This window comes from Haemorhous mexicanus, chromosome 31 (assembly GCF_027477595.1).
Source record: "Haemorhous mexicanus isolate bHaeMex1 chromosome 31, bHaeMex1.pri, whole genome shotgun sequence".
Lineage (NCBI taxonomy): Eukaryota > Metazoa > Chordata > Aves > Passeriformes > Fringillidae > Haemorhous > Haemorhous mexicanus.
Window position 1 is genome coordinate 298,229 of NC_082371.1, and position 17,090 is coordinate 315,318.

General features: G+C 50.3%; 1 pseudogene; it reads left to right on the plus strand.

Annotated features, from left to right (window-relative positions):
• Positions 1-3,217: 3,217 nt before the first annotated feature.
• LOC132340110 (Fc receptor-like protein 2) overlaps positions 3,218-17,090 on the plus strand; it is a 29,261-nt pseudogene continuing 15,388 nt past the window's right edge.

The window sequence follows — 17,090 nt, forward strand, 5'->3', positions numbered from 1 at the left end:
TTGTCCCATAAAGATTAATGCAAGCTGTAGCATCTCTGGCTCATCCTCTACTTCCAAATTAGTATATTTTCTGGCAGTTTCCTTCAGTCTCTCTAGGAATGCTGATGGGGACTCGTTTTTGTCCTGTCTCACTGAATACAGTTTAGACCAATTCAATGTCTTGGGCATACCGGTTCTGATCCCTTTCAGCAACAATTCTTGGTATTCTTTAATTGCGCTCATACTCCCGCTTGTATTCAGATCCCATCTCGGATCTTCACTCGGGACCAAATCATTAACAGTTCTTCCTGCTAACTGTAACCTTATAGCCTCTCTAGCTCTCTCCTTTGCTGCTTTTAAAACCATCTCCTTTTCTGTGGAATCCATCAATGTGTCCAACAACACTTGCAAATCATTCCAGTCCGGGTTCTGCGTTCTAATTATCATTTTTACCGCTCGCGCCATCTTTTCTGGATCCTCCCGATAGCTTCCTGCAGACTGCTTCCAAATAACCAGATCTCCGGGGGAAAAGGGCACCTTTATCAGTACCCTATCCCCTTGGGGTCTCACTGCTTCCCTCAAGGGAGCTATTAACTTAGGTTCCCCAAGATTTCTTCGCCCTTGCCTTGTCCTATTCGCAAGAGGAGTTCTTTGCACATTTCCAGAAGGGCCGGGAGAGGGAGTATGAGGCTGTATTTGTATAGTTCTACGTTCCTTCTTACTTTCCCCCGGTTTTTCCTCTTCACTATCATCGCTACTACTATCTCTAGGTAGCGGCGGGTATGAAGAAAGGGAAACCGGAGCAGGGGCTGAGGGAACACTGGGAGCCACGAACGGGGATAAATCCTCTTCTAGTCGGGAGGTTAAAGCCAAACACTGAGTACATTTAGATTTTTCTTTGCACCCTCCGCATTCCGCATTCTTTAACTCTAAAACCATTATTCCACATTCCTTCTGCTACTCTTTTTTCTCCCTTAGGAGATAGAATAAACCCAAGTACGGCACCTCATCCTATTTCTCATTTCGCCTTAAAAACTGCATTAAAGGAGTGATCACCTCATAATCCACAGACCCATTCACCGGCCACTCCGGTCCTACCCTTTCATATTCCGGCCACCAATGATTACAATAATCAATCATCTTTTCCTTTTCCAAATCTTGATAAAATCTTTCACTCCTCCACCGCTTCAATAAGCAACCTAGCGGAGTATTTCCCGGTATGTTATTGTTAGACTGGGCCATAGTTTTAAACGCTTTAAATGGCATCTTACTTCAATAACTTTACAGCAATCAGCCGCAACCACCAATACACACCAGCACTAAGCACAACTAGCAAAACTATAAATATCAATAGCTCGACTATTCCAACCATAAACAGCAAAAGCAAACAGCAAATACAACACTAAGCACCACCAACAAAACTATAAATATCAATAGCTCAATTATTCCAAACATAAACAGCAAAAATAAACAGCAAAAACAACAGCGTGATTATTATTAGATACCAAACCAACCAAAACTAATCTTGCCGCTTCTCGTCGCCGCGAGTGGCAAGTGCCGGACCTGCGCAGCTTTCGCCGCGTCTGACAGCCGGCGCCTAGGCTTCCCAACCAGACGTCTTAGCCCAATCCTGCGAGGATTACCACCTCGTCTTATGGACAGGCACCCCAATACCAATATCAGAAATAAAGCACCTTCGGGCTTACCTCCTCACAGTCGTCCGACAGGCGCAGGGGTCGGGCACGAACCGATGACTCCCCGAGAATCCCTCGGTGCCGGCGTGGAGTGGATCAGGACGTGAGCCGCCCCAGCCACCTTCGGAGTCCTGCCGCGGTCGCCAGAAAACTGTTGCCCGATCCGAGTAGAAAGACACAAAACAACAAAGTTGTTTTATGCGGTGCTTTATTGAGGGCCCTGGGGACCTGAGGACTATTGTCCAAAGTCAGAGCCCCAATTTGCCACAGAATTTACAGGGTTTATATATCTTTCTTAACATGATTGCTTCATTTACTCCATGTGCATTGCTAAGCATTTTTAATCAACGTCATGATACACCCAACATCTCCCTGCACGCTTTTAGAGATAGCATACAGAGATTTATTAGGTACACCATGACATCCGTTACTCAGCCAAAAGGTGCATTCCATAGATAAGGTTTAGTACATTCTCTAGATAATACATCCTCCGATCTACCTGGCACTAAAGCACTAAAGTTCACTTGAAGTTTACCGGGCCTATGGGGCCTTAGCATAACTACTGCTACTTATGCTAACTTTATATTGTTTCACTAATCTAGGCATCTCTTAACTAGAATATAATTTTCAATCATTTCTGCAACAGGGAGAGCAATGGATTCTATAAACCAGAGAATTTTATACCTTGTCAGTTTGATTCTTGCTGAGTATGTTCTTTATTAGGGAAAAAATTGTGTGGGAAAGATTTTTGCTTTTATTCTCTAGATGTATAATTTTGTCTGAACCTATTGGGCATCAAGTGTTGCCTGGGATGGCTGAGCCAGGAAATGGGGGGACCTGACCCAGGGTTGTGTGGGGCAGAGACCCAGAGCATCACAGGACAGCCCTGGGGTGCTGCAGGATGGGTGCTGTGCTGGGCTCTGAGTCACCCCAAAATCTGAGGCACCTCATGAAGGAGCTGTGACCCCCATGCCAACCCAGCCACTGCCAATCCCTGGCATTCCCCATTCCCCTGGGACCTTCATTGCCTTGGTCTCTTCTCCCTGGGGAGACCCATCCCAGGACTGCCATTGCCAAGGACCACTATTGCCTTGATCCCATCCCATCGGCTGCTTCTTCCCCCAGAACCCCTATCCCCAAGAGCCCCCTTTGTTCCTCTCCACCCCCAACCCTGGCACCCACATACCACGACCTGAAATCCCTGGTTACCCTGTTCCCACAGCACTTCCATCCCTGATTACCCCCAGGCATGGAGACCCCAGCTCCCTTGAACCCCCATTCTCCTGGACTCCCCTCCTTGTTTCCCCACATACCCTGAGCCCCCAAATCCTTGCAACAGCATCCCCCACCATGTCCCCAGACTATCCCATAATGCCCCCAGCCTGTGCCCAGCTTGTGGCCACCCAGCCCCCACTAAGGGCCACCTGAACGTGGGGACGAGACGTGACCTCACTTCCTTCCCCTTCTACCGAAGAGCCGCCAGCCAGGGGAGCGGTGGCCACAGCAGCAAGTGACAGCCAGTCCACATGGCTGGGGAGAGCAAGATGGCCAGGAAGGTGGCGTTGCTCCTGTGGGGTGAGTGACCCAGGCACGGGTCTGACATGCCAGGGATGAGGAGGGGAGGGGGCACAGGGGGCTGCTGGGTCCTCTGAAGTCCCCAATGCCAGCAGGGCATGGAGCCCAGTGTAACCAGAGTTGTAGGGTGGTCGTGGGGACAGGAACAGGGGACAGGAAGAGTGGAACTGGGATGTGGGGACAGGGACAGGGGGATAGAGATATGGGGACAAGGATGTGGCAGAAGGAACCTTGGGGCTGGGGCAGCTGCCAGGCAGTGACAGGGACACAGGGATGCAGGGACAGAGACAAGGGGACAAGTAACATGTGCTTGGGCCATGGGAACTAGTGCCATTGGAAAGGGAACATGGGCACAGGGCCCTGGAGATGTGGCTGTGGGGCTGGCAGGGGTGACCTGTGCCAGCACAGGGTCCCCATGCTTGAGCATGGGTTGGCTGCTGTGTCCCTGTCCTACAGACTTATGTGCCACACTCGGAGACCTTTCGGGGACAGCCCCACACCCTGTGCCCCTGTGCCACTGCTCCTGCAGTGCCAGCTTCACCCAGCCCTGTCCCTTCTCCCTTTCAGCCCAGACCCTCAGCCTCACTGGTGAGTCCTCAGCGGATGCCATGTCCCCACCCCACTGTCCCCAGCCCCACGCTGGCCCTGGCAGGCTCGTGTCCATTGTCATGCGCAGGTGCCCAGACCACCCAGCTCCTTGTGGAGCCCCCCTGGAGGCCGGAGGTGTTATGGGACTGAGTGACACTGACATGCCAGGGCTCGGGGATCGCCAGTGCCACCACCTGGCACAAGGACAGGTGGCTCTAGTGGCAACAGAGACGTGACTGCCTCATTGTCACCCTGAGTGGCACCTATGAGTGTGATAAGCCTGGCAGTGGGCTCAGCCCCACCATGAACATCTCAGATGGTGAAAGGTGTTTGGATGTCCCCAGCCTGGCACCCGTGGGGACCCTGAAGGCTCTGGGTGTGCTCTGCTCCATGGGTCACCTCCTGGTGTGACCAGAGCCTGTCCCCTGGTCTGGGGATATCCCAGAGCATCCCAGTGTGGGCAAACCCATGTGGGTATTTGGGACCCCTCGTGCGCTGGGTGTGACCTAATGGGGAGGTCCCGGTGGCATGGGGACCCTCCAGATCCCAGAAATGTGGCAGGACCCCCCGTCCCCCAGACTGCCTGGTGCTGCAGGTGCCGGTGCAGATTCTCCTGGAGGGGGACATGGTGACACTGCGCTGCCGGAGCTGGCAAGACAACTCGATCACCTCGGTGTCCTTCTACCACAGGGAAGAAAAACTGGGGGTGTTCCCCAATGGCACCTAGCTGTCCCTGTCCCATCTGCAGCTGAAATACAGTGGCCGTTACCACTGCGGGGGATGGGTGGAATCCTGGGGGGGGCAGAAATCAGTGGCGGTGACAGTGACAGTGCAGGGTGAGCACCCCACACTGCCACCCTGACACCCCCACAGTCCCTCCCCAGGAACTCGGGGCCAGAAATTCCCCTCCCCTCTTCTGCCCTGAGCTCTGCACGGTGACTGTGCTGGAGGGTCCCCCTGAGCCCACCCTGGGGTCCCTTCTGTCTCTCAGCTGCTTCAGCACCCCCAGCCCCCTGCGGCCCCGAACCCCCCTCCTGTACGTGTTCTACCGGGACAGCCAGGTGGTGGGTGGCCGCAGGTGTCCCCGCAGCTGCTGGTGCCTGCCGTGGGGGTCTCCCAGTCGGGGAATTACAGCTGCGAGGTGCGCTCCAAGGGAGGGGGGGGGGCGGGGGGGGGTTGGGCCGTGCAGAAGAGCAGCGCCCCGGCTCCGCATCACAGTGCGCAGTGAGTGCAGGGATGGGCACGGGGAGGCCCCACAGCCTCCTCGGATCCCCTGCCTGCGTATATCCATGTCCCCCAGACACATTTCTTGGGTCCTTCCATCACTCGCCTTGTCCCCTCGCCCGTCCGGGGTGTGACCCTATCCCCGACAGCCACCACCATATCCATCCCCCCTGTCCCTATGCCCCACACCGGCTGCCAGCCCCTCCCTGTGACCTCAGCCCTGTCTCTGCCCCCACAGTACCCGTGGCCATTTCCACCACCATCCCTGGTGTCCTGGAGGTGACACTGCGGGATGCAGCGACACACGGGGACACAGTGGGGGTAATACAGGGTCACCTGTGAAATAAACAGGGGCAGGAGATTTTCCTCCTTTTAATGCCTTTATTAAAGTGATCAGCTCAAAATGAAGGGTTTGGCAGATCTATGGGGTTGGCTGTCTGTCTCTGCCCCCACACACGCTCAGGATGGCTCTTGCATGCTGGGCTTCAAAAGATGAGTCTGGACGCTAGGTTTTTTCAGTCTTCAGAATTGTTTATTATTTCTTATCTATAAAGTCCTTTCTCTGCCTGAAGGATCTGACCAGCACAGCAGCCAAAGGCACTCTGCCCACCCCCAAGGCGGTCGCATCTTTTATAACAAAAACTACGTATATCATATTTACCTTTTGTCCCCAATACCTATCATCTTCGTCACTAACTACACCCTCATCCCAGACCAATCCCCAAATGCCAACACCACTCCAGAAGATGGAAGACAGGAAGAAGAAAGAAGAGCCTGGTGGCACACCCTGATTCCTCCATCTTGTCTCTACAACCCCCCTGTACCAAAACCCCAAAATTTGTGATTCACCCTATAATGATATCTTCCCTTCACCATTTACGCTTGAGTGATTCTCACAGGTTTCATTTCTTCATACATCGGTGGCACATCTCTAGATGGATCAAAATCAAGCCACCAAGTGCTTTTAGCAACATTCCAAGACTCCCGAGCCCCGCAAGCGTTCTCTCGGTAGCTCTGGACATCAGGAGTGATGTGCTGAGCTCCCACACAGATCCACAGAGTTCTGCCACGGCTCCCAGCAGTGACTCGGAAGAAGAGGATTCGCAGCTCGGTCCCCTAGGGGGCAGAGCCAGAAGTCCTATCCATGCAAAGGCAGTGGCAGTATACCCAGGTTTTCAATGTGGGTTTTCAGTCCAAGGGCTCCTGGGTCTGACTGCCATCGTTTGTAGTTGGGGCGAGGAGTGACTGAGGTTTTCAAGCGTCTCTGCCGGCTTCGGACCTCAGCCTTGCTGTCCAGACATCACCCTGACTTCTCAATTCTGCTTTGGCTTGTCTCTTTTGGGGTATTTTCCAGGATTTGGTGAAGGTCCCGTCCCAGTGCAGTCTGGGTTTTGAGATAAATTTGCATGTCTCCTGAGATGCAAATATCTCCCTCTCCCCACCTTCCGAGGGGAGGTTGTCATCCTCCTGGCAACAGGCTAGGGTGGTTCTGAAAAACAAGAATTCTCCACAATAGAGAGTTAAACGGCGATACTTAAGGATACTCAAGAGGTGATTACAACATTTCACTAACAAAGAACTCTTGACCAGCGACCAATTCCCAGCTCAACTCATAACTCCTCTGCAGCCTCTTCTCTTAAAAAAAAGGGTAACTTTTTTTTGTTCATAACAACCCGGAAGTGTAGGACTCCTGGGGTGATGGGTGACCCTGATGTGTCCCCCTCTGTTTCTTACAGTGGCCACAGGGGTCGGTGGGGCCCTTTTGTTCCTGGTCCCGCTCGTGGCTGTCATTGTGGCCTGGCACTGGTGGCACCATGTAGGTGGGTGAAAATGGGGGGGACGGAGGTCATGGGGAGAGGTGGGATAGGCCCCATAGAAGGGGGCCATAGGGCGGTCCACAGCCCCTGACTTGGGAGGGGCTGAGCCCCCAATGACCATGGTTCAGAGCCCTGGGGAGATGTTGGAGGGTTGTGCAGTGATGTTGGGGGTTCTATCAGGGGTCCCCCTCCCTGCCAGGCTTGGGGTTCTTGGGGCTCAGGGTGTTGGAGTGAGTGGCATATTCAGGGATACTGGGCGGGCCTGGGGAGAACTGTTTGTCTGGAGGTGGTTCAGGATTCCCAAGGGTGGATGGGGGCCCCTGGGTGTCCAAAGTCACCCCTCCAGTTTTCCTTTGCAGATGGAAGAAGCATCAGGAAAGGTAAGTGCATGTTCCAGCCATGATACACCTTTTACCCAAACCCCCAGCACCTCCCATCCCCTTCCACACACCCCCGTATTCCCACAGGGCCCCCCCAGACCCCCTGGCAACCCCGGTGGAGGATCCTCCACCAACATACATGAAGCTGCACAGGCAACCATGGGAACCCAGTGACATCTATGACAATCTCCACCAGAAGTTGTGATGCACTGGGGATGCTCCCTCCATGGCTCCTGTGGTGGCCCATCCTTCCAAGGGAGGTGGTCATGGGTCAGGGGGAGGCTACACTAGGCACCCTGTGCTCCCTATTTCTCTACCAGTACCCTCAAGGGCTCCCCCAACCCTTTGCTCATACCTGCAGGGGCTCCCCAGCCCCATCCAAGTGCCCAAGTACCCTCAGTGACTGCCCCATTGTCTCCCCACAGTGCTTGCAGTACATCCAGGGCTTCCCCATTCCCCCTCTCACTACCCCTGTCCCATCCCGCTGTAAAAGTGGGAGTCGGGGAGGATTCCTTCTGAAAGTTTTTTCGGATGAAAATGAAGCACAAACGTGGCAATATTATATCTGAGAACTGTTTATTGATAAGGGGGGTAAATGTTCTTACCGAAGCAGGAGAGAGGGAGTAGAAAGGGAAAAGGATAGAGAGAAAAACAGAAGACAGGGACAGCGTTACCACAAGAAACCCGACGCTCTGTGGGCATCAGCTCAGCAGATGGAGTGTGTGTGCTGCAAGCCACGGTGAGCCCACATAGCTTTTGTGAGTGTCTGGATGTGATCTCCAAGCGACAGCACCGTCGTGTGTTTGGCATTGGCGAGCGATGGCTGCAGACTGGCTGCTGCAGGCTGGCTGCAGGCTAGTGCTGCAGCACTGCTGGCTCTGGGCTGGCTGCCGTGGGCTGGTGCTGCGGTGGGCAGGTGCAGCAGGCTCAGTGCTGTGGGCAGCATGGGAAACGCGGCAGAGGAGGCAGGTGGGTGCAGGCAGCATCTGCTCCGTTGGGGGAGGCAATGAAGGAATCTCCAGGACGAGCAGGAATGAGTTGCCTTGTGGAAGCAGTGAAGCAGGGAAGAAGGGGTGCAGATAGGGAAGAAGGACCACCGGGAGGAAAAGGCGAGGGCGGGGAGCATTGGTGATACTTTTGCCCCATGTCCGGGAGGAATGGTGCATCTGACTCCGTCTTTTCAGAAGGCTAATTAATTACTTTTTCCTACTAAATTATTCTATATTATATTACATTACATCTAAACTGAATATGCCAATGAGTCAACTGCACTCAACTGCACAGAATCTCATGACTGTCAGCCAACAGTCCCGACACACACACATCCGGATTCAATTGGTCAGTGAATAAAACACTCACACCACAATCCAATTACCAATTCCCTTCAGGTAAACAATCTTCCACAATGCATTCTACTTGTGAACACAGGAGGAGTAAATGAGATAAGAATTGTTTTGATCTTTTTTGTTTGTCTCACTGCTTCTCCCAGGTTCAGAGAATGTGAATCCCACAGGGGAAGAGGGCCAAGCTGACCCTCTGAGCAAGCCCCTGATCCCTCGAAGGAATCCAAAGCAAAAGGCTCATGTTATGTCACAGTTTGCTGCTTTTATTTGCAAGGTTTCCTCCCATAGTCCGATTTCTCTAGTATTTTTCCCAGACATTTTTCCAGGCATGTGTCCCACCAGCCAGTGGGGGGTCACTCACAGCCTGATCACAGAAGCTTTCTCTCCCCTGATCATCTGTTGCGTGAAGCCTCACTGGGGGACAGGGTTCCCAATACGTGTACAACCCATGGAGTAATTTTTCACTTCATGTATAGCATATGTTGAGACATAAATCAAAATCATATTTGTTCTTCTTAACCCCATTGTGCTTAGTGGCTCTGCAATCCCCCTCCCAGTGCTCTGGCTTACTGTTCCCCGTCCCACTTCCAAGGGGGCACAGGACCCGGTTCCCTGCTCCTGGGACAAAAATGCAGCTCTTTGGTTAAACTGGCAGAAATGGTGTTTCTTTGTTCAGCTCTGTCAAGGAAGAAATGGAAAACACGACACCCTTCTCTCTGAATTAATAGAACTTTGAAATTACAGGGCTTTTAGGAAAAGATGTGGGAACTGGAATAACAGTTCTTTACTGGTATGTATTGTGAGAAACAAGTGAATGGAAGTTGACTTTCCCTGGCTATTGTAAGAATTAATATTACATTATTGATTATATTGTTGATTAAATATTGTGATGTTGCCAGTGTTGGGACAGTGATATGTACTGTGGAGTGGCTGATGTTGTTGCAGTGTCCATTCAAGGGTAGGGCCCAGCCATGGCCCAGCCCCACTGCAGAGAGAGATGGCCATTAACCAGCCCTGCTCTGGCAAGCCCCAGGTGGCAGCCAGGAGCCCAGGGTCCCCCCCACCCCCCTTGGCTTTGATTCTGGCAGCTTTAGAGATGCTGCAAAGGTGAAAATTCTGTGGTAGAAAAATTCCCTTCCTGTGGTTTTCTCAGCCCTGCAAGAAGCACAAAACACAAAGTCTGGGGTCGGCTGTTTGTCTCTGCCCCCAGACACGCTTAGGATGGTTCTTGCACGCTGGGCTTCAAAGGATGAGACTGGACGCTAGGTTTTTTCGGTCTTCAGTATTGTTTGTTATCTCTTATCTAAAAAGTCCTTTCCCTGCCTGAAGGATCTGACCAGCACGGCAGCCAAAGGCACTCTGCCCACCCCTAAGGCGGCCGCATCTTTTATAACAAAAACTACGTATATCATATTTACATTTTTGTCCCCAATACCTATCATCTTCGTCACTAAGTATACCCTCATCCCAGACCAATCCACAAGTGCCAACACCACCCCAGAAGATGGAAGACAGGAAGAAGAAGGAAAAGCCTGGTGGCACACCCTGATTCCTCCATCTTGTCTCTACAACCCCCCTGTACCAAAACCCCAAAATTTGTGATTCACCCTATAATAATATCTTCCCTTCACCATTTACATCCGAGTGGTTCTCGCAGGTTCCATTTCCTCATACATCGGTGGCACATCTCTAGATGGATCAAAATCAAGCCACCAAGTGCTTTTGGCAACATTCCAGGACTCCCGAGCCCCCCAAGGGTTCTCTCGGTAGCTCTGGACATCAGGAGTGATGTGCTGAGCTCCCACATCTCCCCCTTCTGTTTGCACAAAAAGCACTTCCTTTGTAATCGAACGTACAATGCGCCGTACACTCAAAAGGATGCATGGTATGAAGACTATGAGAACCTCAAGAATTAACAAAATATAAAATCCTACCTTCAAGAGCTCTCTCCATATGGGAGAAAGGTCAAAAAACTTTACTACATCATCAGTCCATGATCCAGTGATCTCACCAAGTTTTTCTATGCTGTCTTTTATCTTTTTGATGTTTTCTGTAATTGATTGTGAATGGTCTGAGAGATTCATGCAGCGCATCCCTGCAAATTCTTCACATCCATGTCCATGGGCAAGCAACAGATAATCGACCGCTGCCCTGTTTTGCAGAGTTGCCTGTCTTACACTGCTCACGTTTTTCAACATGTCACTCAGTGCAAGAGAGACTGATTGAGCATGTTTGCTCAACCAACAACCCATGTGGTCCAATTGAGTCAAGGCCACCCCCGACGCTGTCTGAGGTGAGAAAATTGCTGTTGCAATTCTCCTTGTCTTGTCCCAAGTGTACACTGTATCATCGCAATTTGTGCTATAATGTTGTCATGTTCTTTTTTCTTTGCGTTTTGACTTTTTTAGCATTTTTGAATCTGGTGACAACATTGAAATCTTTCCGATGCTGCATGGACCTCCCATTGCATTCGCAGGAACACCATACCAAATTCTGTCCCCGCAAATCAAAAACAATCCCTTTGGCAATTGCACTGGAACTTGGAGTGACCCTGTAGTTGTTATTGTGTTTTTGCACCAAGCTGATGCATTTTTATAATATTCATGATTTGGTGTGACATCAATGGTCTTATTTTTTGCCACATTTAAGATTCCGAATTGCATGCACAATTCCATTGTCATGGACCCAAAAATCTCCAATTCCTGAGGCTCAGTAGAATCCACAGGAAGAAGATGCGTCCAAGCACGCCACTCCGTCACAGGATCTTTAACAACCTGTGAGATTTTGACTGGAGCGTGCCCTGGAATTGGCCATTCTTCCACCGGCATCCCAATCATGCATGCCGAAAATGGACTCCCTGGTCTGGAGTGAGTTAGACAAATACTATCTAAATTCGCTGCCTGAGCTAAAGCTTCCCAAACATTCTTTTTTGGTTGTTTAACTGGCAAATTTGCTTCGTCATTTGAAGCAATTGATGATGAAATGGAACACATGAGAATCACAAACCTTATGATCCCATTCCTGTAACATAACATTGCCATTTTTTCCTCCCAAACCTTTTTTCTCCCCAAAGAAAGAAAAATCCCCAAAGTCTTTTTATTCTTTTGTCTTCTCCGAACTGCTGTTTGTAACTTCAACTTCCTCTTCTGTCTGGGTACTCGTCTCTCTGCTTCCGGGATCGGTGCTTTCCTGCTCTTGCGTCCGGAACGGTTTCACGTGCCGCGCTGACACCCACTTCGGACCTCGCCCTGTGGAAACACAAGCAAAACCCTTGCCCCAAGTGATTAGTCTGAAAGGACCCTCTATTTGTCCTGACTCAGGGTTTCTGACCAAGACTAAAGGATTCTCCCTTAATCTTGCCTGAGAACTGTTTGCAAAATGTCTCAAGATGGGTGAATTGGGCTCTGAAGATGAACTATTGAGAAAGTTCAACACATACAATGCTTTGTTTAACTTCATGTGAGGCGTGGCCTCTGGCTCACCCCTTTTCTGCCTGTCCAGAAAGGATTTCAGGGTATGATGTGTTCTTTCAATGATTGCCTGACCTGTAGGTGAATGTGGAATACCAAACGTGTGTTTGACACCCCACCTTTTCAGGAACTTGTCAAGCACCCTGCCTGTATATGTTGGACCATTATCTGTTTTTATCTCCTGAGGCACGCCTAATGATGCAAATGCTTGCAGGAAATGACGACAAGCATGATCTGCTGTTTCCCCTGCATGTGCTGAAGCGAAAACTGCTCCCGAGAATGTATCTACCGAAACGTGAACATTTTTGAGCCTCCCAAATGATGGATACTTTGTGACATCTGCCTGCCATAGTTGAAGACTTTGCAGCCCTCGTGGATTGACCGCCCCTGTTGAAGCTGGCGGCTGCACAAGTTGACAGTCTGGACAAGCACTGATGATCTCCCTCGCCTGAGTTTTTGTGAGACGGAAGGATTCCATCAGCGCTTGTGCATTTTGATGAAAAAATGCATGACTTAATTTTGCCTGCTCAATAATGTCTGGGAGTGTCTATGAAATGGGCATCGTCAACCTGTCTGCTCGAGCGTTCCCTTCCGCTAGAAATCCCAGAAGTGTTGTGTGAGCCCTGATGTGAGTGATGAAGTATTTATGTTCCCTGCTCTCTAGCAATGTTTTCATGCTTGCTAAGTATGAATATAAAACTTCATTGTTGGCTTCTTTCAAAAGCGAACCCTCCAATTGCCTGACCACACCCGCAACATATGCGGAATCTGTGACCAAGTTGAGAGGTTGCTTGAACAACTGAAACGCTCGAACGACTGCTGCCAATTCCACAATTTGTGGAGAGTCCTGAACCATCTTCACATTTGAGTCCCAGTCCCCTGTCTCTGAGTTCATCCATGTGATTACTGACTTGTGTGTCTTTCCTGAGCCGTCTGTGAACACCGTGATCCTGTCCAGAGGTTCTTCGCTTACTCTTGGCTTCGCTCTGTAACATATTTGTGACTGCAACACCCTGTGTTGTGGGAAATGAATCGTGCAAATCCCTGGAAAGGCTAACAATGCAATTAACAAGTCTTTTGATTTCCGCATCGCCCACTCGAAGTAGTCTTTCTTCAGAGGTAGATGAATGATTGAAAATTCCCTTCCTGTCATTGTCAGCAACCTTGTTCTTCCCTTCATGATGATCTGTGCTGCCATTTCCAAGTCTGTAAGGATTGTTTTTGAAGGCCTGTGAGGTAGAAAAATCCATTCTATGATTATCAAAGAGTCTTTCTGTGATGGATCCCATTGGAAGATTAAACCATGGAACTGTGTCTCCTTTCCCAGCACTGCTAACTCAAAAGGCAACGATTCAACGAATCGATGCGCTTGTCTCTTCTGAATGGCATCTGTGATTTTCTCCAACTCCCTTTTTGCTTCTCGTGTGAGTGTCCTGGGAGATCGAATGTCTGTGTCTCCTCTCAGGAGACCGAGCAAAGTTGGGATGTTGCTGTTCGTGATTCCTAGAATCGGTCTCATCCAGTTGATTTCTCCTAGAAGTTGTTGCAAATCGTTTAGATTGTTGACTCTCGTGCTGACCTCCATTTTCTGGGGTCTTATTGTTCTCTCTGAGATCTTCCACCCTAGATACTTCCAAGGTGCGACCTCTTGGATCTTCGAAACACTAATTTCCAGACCTGCCTTCTGCACTTCTGCAATCACGCACTCACGAGCCTTTTGCAGCTCCTGTTGTGTTGATGCTGCAATGAGCAAATCATCCATATAATGAATGATCTTCACCTTTGGGAATTTCTTCCGCGCCGGTGACAAAGCTCATGCCACGTACCATTGACAGATTGTCGGCGAGTTCTTCAGGCCCTGTGGAAGTACCACCCAATGGTATCGTTGCAGAGGTGCTTCCTTGTTGACACTTGGAACAGAAAAGGCAAGTCTCTTTGCGTCATCTGGATGGAGCGGAATGCTGAAGAAGCAATCTTTGAGGTCAATGACCACGAGTGGCCAATCTCTGGGAATCATCGAAACTGATGGAAGTCTCAATTGGAGAGGTCCCATGTCCTCGATGACCTCATTGATCTTCCTGAGATCATGCAACAGCCTCCATTTTCCTGAAAATTTCTTCTTGATGACGAACACTGGAGAATTCCAAGGGCTGTCTGTTGGCTTGATGTGTCCCTTCTGCAATTGTTCTTGGACCAGGTTTCTCAGCGCACTCAATTTTTCTCGCCCAAGGGGCCACTGATCCACCCAAACTGGATCATCTGTTCTCCACGTCAGTTTCAGTGTGGTGAGTGCCGCAGTGACCCCGACTAAAAATCCACTTTGATCTTCGTGCCCCATTGTGCCAAAAGATCTCTTCCCCAAACGGTGATTGGCTTTTGCACAACAAAAGGACGAATGATCGCCGTCTTGTCTCCTGGTCCGGTGACAACGATGGAATTTTCACTTTGCAGGCAAAGAGAAGCTCCCCCTATGCCTGAGAGAGTCCCCAAGGGTGCAATCAAGCTCCAATCACGGGGCCAAAAGATGTAGGATATTACTGTGACATCTGCCCCGGTGTCCAACATTCCTCTGACCTCTATCGTTCTGTCTCCACAAGTCAGTTGGCAAGTGAGCGTGGGTCGATCTCGGCCTATGTGCTTTATCCATGTAGCATGTATCTCAACATATCCCTTCAGTGGAAACCCTTCCTCGTCGAAAATCGACATGACCTGTTTGATGGCGTGTGGTGGCAAGGCGAAAGCCCTTGCGACGTGGGTGTTTTCTGCCACGGTCAATGGTGGATGGAGAGCTTTTGCCAAAACTGTCAGTTCCGTGTTTTTGTCTGCTGAGACAACAGACAGATAAACAATGAGTCCAAGGGTACTACTTCTGTCCAACCCCACTATCAAAAAATCTTGCTTCTTGTGTGAATCCCCGCAGATACCTGTGGGTATCTCTGCGTGACTCTCGTCCAAGAAACACACTAATTTGGAAGCTGCCAATGTGCACTGTGCCCCTGGTAGGAGGAGGTCTGGGTCGCTGGGGAATCGGCTGAGGACTTTGCTGAGTGCATTTGCCTGGCGTTCTCCGATGATTGCCCTGTCTGCTCTTGGGCCATCGCCATCACTTGTGTTGTAGCGCGCTGGCGATTGTTCGCGCTCAATCTGGCGTTTCCCGGACACGGTAGAGGATTCCCGTCCACATCCATCTGGAAGTAACATTAATTCGCAGCATGTCTTCCTTTTCTGCATCGTGCGCAGATTGGTTTTTGCAGCTTTGGTGCTTGCACTTGTATGTTCGCTTGTGGACAATTCTTCCTCATGTGCCCAAATGCTCCACACCTGTAACACTGTCCTCCCAATGGGTTGTTCTTCTTGATGACTGCATGAATTTTGCTCATTATTTCGCTCTTTTGTTGTTGGAGCATCTTTTCCAGCGTCTTCTCCTCTGACTGTTTTGCTAGATGTCCTTCCAGCTGTCTCTTTATCTGTTCTTCCCACTCTCCTTTCAACTCGTCCCTCACGATCGACGCAACATGCTGAGGCGTTCCCACTTTGCTGCAAGCCTCCACCATCTCTGCCAAGGATGGCCGTCCTGGCATTGCTGAGATGACCCGTTGGCAATCCGGGTTGGCACCGCCGTAGGCTAAACTTTCCATGAGTGGCTGCTTTACCTGTTCATCTACCACCTGTCGATCCACAGCTTGTGAGAGTCGATCTATATATGATGAAAATGATTCTGTGGGACCTTGCTTGATGGATGCGAATGGGGTATCTGGAACTCCTGCTGGTGGAATCTGCAGGATTGCTCTTCGCGCCGCTTCTTTGATGTCATTCAGCACTTGCCTTGGAAGTCGTGCTGCTTGTTCCGCTGGATTGTCATTTGGAGGATCCCCTGCCAACTGTGCTACAGTGAGGTTCGCATTTGGTCCACCTTGATAACTGTTCCTCAATCCTTCGAGATATCGTCACCATCTTCTGTCCCAGATGAGATTCTCCGTGTCCGTGAGGATAACTGACACAAGGCTTCGGATGTCATAAGGTGTAAATTCATAACTGTCGAATGTCCCCTTCAGCAGTTGTTTGAAGTACCGTGAGTTCAACCCGTTGCTTTGAATGGCCTTTGCTAAATCTTTGACCATGTCGTGACCCAGCCTTTCCCACCTTGGGTTCTGTCCCTGTGCATCATACGTCACTGGCATTGTCAGATCTCCTGATCCTCTTAACAAACCCTTCTCCTTGGACAACTCCTTTCTGATGTTTTTCCAATCTATTGGCCTCTTCGGTTGCCTTTCTTCTTCCTCTGGAAATTCCTCTTCTGGTAGTTCTGATGGCAACAGGTTGCACAGTGGAACCCTGGAAGTCGTCGGTGATTCCTCGGTCCACATCCTTCGACTTGAGGTTTTTGGCCTCGCTCCCAAATCCAGAATAGGAATTTCAAATTCTCGTAACTTCTTCTTTTTTTTCTTCACTGTATCAAATGATTGCAGAAAGCCTTTTGCTGCTTCTGCCATTGTAAACATCCATGCTGGGGTTCCCTCTGAAGCTGTAATTTGTATCATGTCTTCTCCTTCTTCTTCTTCTTCTTCCGCTTCTGATGATGTGTCTTCAAATCCTCGAAGCTCTAAAGTTGACTGAAAATCTGTTTGCTGCGTTGCTTTTTCCTTCTTTGTTGCTGTTTTCTTTTTGTATGTTGTTGGGAAAAACTGCTGCATTGTTATCGTTTTGCCACTAGATGGCGCTGTGGCGCAACCCACCGGGTCTGGCATGTCCAGCACTGTGGTATTCCCACCACTAGGTGGCGCTGTGGTCCGCCTGGACGACCGTGATGGCGTCCCGGACTCGGTCGGCTCCTCAGCTGCTTCGGCTGAATGCAGCGTTTCTGATTTTTGGGACCGAACTCGCACGGGTTTTGAATGAGCCAACAATGAAGCCTGAACACATGAACGTCCCTCAGGAATGGGAGAGGTTTGAACCGCAGGGATTGGGATCGGGAAAGCCGGAACCGGAGAGAGGGTGGAGCCCCGGGATGTGGAACCCC